General features: G+C 32.2%; 1 protein-coding gene across 1 annotated transcript in view; it reads right to left on the reverse strand.

Moving 5' to 3' along the window:
- Positions 1 to 2581, reverse strand: part of TFPI (tissue factor pathway inhibitor (lipoprotein-associated coagulation inhibitor)) — a 108334-nt gene extending 105753 nt beyond the window's left edge. The window contains exon 1 of the mRNA XM_012663635.1: positions 2283 to 2581. The gene's annotated coding sequence lies outside the window, so the exon portion shown is untranslated. The remainder of the gene's footprint in view (positions 1 to 2282) is intronic.
- Between the last annotated feature and the right edge of the window lie 945 nt (positions 2582 to 3526).

Raw genomic sequence — 3526 nt, forward strand, 5'->3', positions numbered from 1 at the left:
AGGCTGGTCTCGAACTCCTGAGCTCAAACAATCCCCCCGCCTCGGCCTCCCAGAGAGCTAGGATTACAGGCGTGAGCCACCGCGCCCGGCCTTAAAATTTTATTTTTAATTATTATGGGTACATATGAGTTGTAGGGTACATGTGATGTTTTGATACAGGCATACAATATGAATTAATCAAATCAGGGTAGTTGTGGTATCCATCACCTCAGACATTTAACATTTCTTAGTTCCAGGAACATTCCATTATTGTCTCTCCTTTTTATTTTATTTTACTTTTTCTGATGAAGATGTTTACTTTGCATCTTTTTCTTCTATTAGGTGGATTTAAGTTTTTTAATGTCTTAAAATTTGTGACACTAAATTTAATCAACCAACATTCCTAAAGAATCTATAGCACATTTACTATTTGGTTAGATTGTCAGGCATTCTGAAAATAAATCAAACCTTTTGAGATTGGCCTTTATCCTTCAGTAATTTGTCATCCTGCCCACTTACCTTTTGAATTTGGTAAGTAACTAAGGTCAAGAAATTAATTCTTGTGGAAGGAGTAAATTAATACTATAAAAACTGTATTTTAACATAAAAATATTTTCTCAGTTTATGTATTATTTTTTAAATTTAAAAATAATGTTTATGATAAAAGGTTCTACCAAAATAGTTGTACAACCAATAAGCAAATGAAGTATAGCGTTACAGACAATCAATCAGACTACTAAGCACCATTTGATGGCATAATCCATTTGAACAAGAACCACATTTCCAAAAGGAGTTTTGATCTATTCATTGGAGGTAAAACAAATGCTTAAAGATATTATACTGTACCTTAAAGGAAAACAAACAAACAAAAAAAACCCCAAAACTTGTCCAATTCAGCATATCCAATAGAGATATAAATCAAATAGTAAAATATATATGTCATTAAAGTTTTCTAACAAGATTCTATGGTCATCTGAAGAAGACAAATTTGGTTTCCCAGTACAACTATTAAAATTGTTAAAAGTATTTTAAAGTTTTACTCTTATTTTAAGATTTTATGTTAGTTATATGTATTCACATTAATAGTTTTCAATCTCTATTGATCTCTATTGATATTCATATACTTTTATTAAACTATAGGTCCCAAATTAATATTTCATACTCAAGCTTTCAAAGGCTGTTTACTCTCTAGTGTAAGGATTAGATGAGATATGGATAATATGAGTTGAAATAATCATGCACTAGCATGATGAATTTTTAAAAATCCTTAAAATGTTTTATAAAAGGATGTTGTCAGGCTTAAAAATTTTGCAGTATCTCAAAACTGTCACAACTTTTCTTCTCTGATGTAAATATTATGTCTTCATACATAAAATGTGACTCTCTGGGCTGTATATTTCCTGCTTGTGTTCTGCCCTGTGTGTTTATGTTATCTCATATTATACAAAGTCATTTCGTGACTAATTTCCAGAGCACTGAGTCACAGTGTGGCTGTTGCTTATCTTTTCTTTTATTCCCCCATGGTACTACTCTTGGCCCTCATTTTTTTGGTAATTCTTTTATACCAATAAGTTTTTTCCATAATTAAATGTTTGCCTCATTGTAGTTTTGTGGTTGTGTACTGCTATAGCATGTGCTTTCTTTTTCTCCCAGAAGCAAAGTTTAATATGGTTTCATACCTAATAAGAAGATGACAGTAATCTACTGCTTTAATTTACAAAACTGCACTACACAACAGACTTGATCATAAGTATTCTCATTTAAATACCTTAGAATACAAGCTTTTGTTTTTGGAGACTTGTATTTCATTAGATTAGTTAATGCTAACATAAAATATTTAATTTAGATTATAATAATTCTAATGTTTATATTTCATTTTAAGTATCACCCACTAATGACAATGAAAGAAGTTTCTTTAAATAGAATGCTATCATTCTCTTTATTATAGTTCTTTATATGTTATTAATAAAATTGAAAGGTAAACCAAACCTTCAAAAAATTCCAATTAACCAAGCACAATTAGTAAATAATGTTAGCACAGTCTTAAACTATAGTTCAAACTATAGAAAAGCTACATCTCACCAACTACTTACAAAATTGTTCGTGGTCTTAAAAGCAAAAACATTGCACATATATTTGCTTAAGAGCTAAATGCAAAATGCTGAGGACTTAATTTCACATTGCAATTTGAATTTACTTTGTTTACAAGGAAGAGTTTATTTCAGGGGAATAGCCAGGGGGCTCCTCCCCAACGCGTCCCCGCCTCTCAGAACCCTGCTTTTCCCCCATTGCCAAGTACTCACGAGTCAAATCTCTGAAGAAAGTTCTTGGAAAGATTTTTTCAAAGCGGCGTTGAGGTTATTTTGTTTTCCCTTCTAGGTACTGAAGAGAGGATTTATCTTCTCTACGTCTTTTAAACAGATCAAGAAACTGGAAAGCAGAGAATACTGAGAGAAATGCAATCTGATCCCACTAGCAGTGAAAGGGCGAGGTAAGAATTTGACGATTATCCAGCCCTAAGTCCCTCCTGTCTATTGGAGCAAAGAGGGAGCCTGAGAGCCTTTTGCAGAGATCACTGGCAGTTGGGAATAGCCCAGCTTCCTGTTAGGTCACTCCAACTCCGACTCTATTTGGTCTAATTTTGCCAAACTCTTCAAAGCCTTTTTTTTTCTTTTCAAATGGAGGAAACAGACAAAGGAAACACCTCACACTAAGATTTCAAACATTACCACTTTTGAATAACTATTTCTTTTACCTTCCAGGATTCTTTTGGTAATCAGTTTTAAGAAAAAACACTTTTTTGCCTAGTTAGGTTTTAAAAAAAATTACACATTTATCATTATATTGTTCATAAATTTAACTTTCTTTTGCAGTTTATTTCTTATCTTTGGAAGTTTCCATTTATTTCATACATTGTTAATATATTTATGAAAAAAATCTGAGGGCTACTGGAGGTCTCTCTTATTAGAGAGACAAACTAGTGCATTATCTATTGCAGAACGTCAGGCTGTGAGCGCTCAGCTACTTGGTAGCTTTGCTACTTCAGCCAAGTAATTTCAGTTCTCTGTGGCCAGTTTCTTTTTACCTAAGATGGTGATAATCAAAGTTTCTAGGCTCGATACAAGTACTCAATGACTTAATATTAATATATAAAAAGCACCATCATGTAGCAAACCTTCAAAAAAGTTAACTATCATTATTGCTGTTGTTTGTTATTATTATTCTATTATTGTTTTACACAAAATATAAATCATTAAAGATGTCAATCAGAGTTGTTCTGCTGTTGATCCCTATCACTGAGGTTAACCCCTAGTATTTCTGTAATGGAATTATGGTCATAGTAGACTAAAATCAGCAGAGATTTAATAAAATGGCAGAATCTACTTTACCAGCATGGCTAAATTCATTCAATCAAAAAATACACCAGTTTCTTGTTTTCTACATCTCAGAAGCTTTTTGTGCCTTTAACTTTTCTTGCTTCTTTCCTTTGACCTCTGTGTAAAGAATAACCTTTCCTTTTGTGTTTTTGTTATTTTTGTTCAGGTTT

This window comes from Propithecus coquereli, unplaced genomic scaffold, assembly GCF_000956105.1.
Source record: "Propithecus coquereli isolate 6110/MARCELLA unplaced genomic scaffold, Pcoq_1.0 Scaffold82, whole genome shotgun sequence".
Lineage (NCBI taxonomy): Eukaryota > Metazoa > Chordata > Mammalia > Primates > Indriidae > Propithecus > Propithecus coquereli.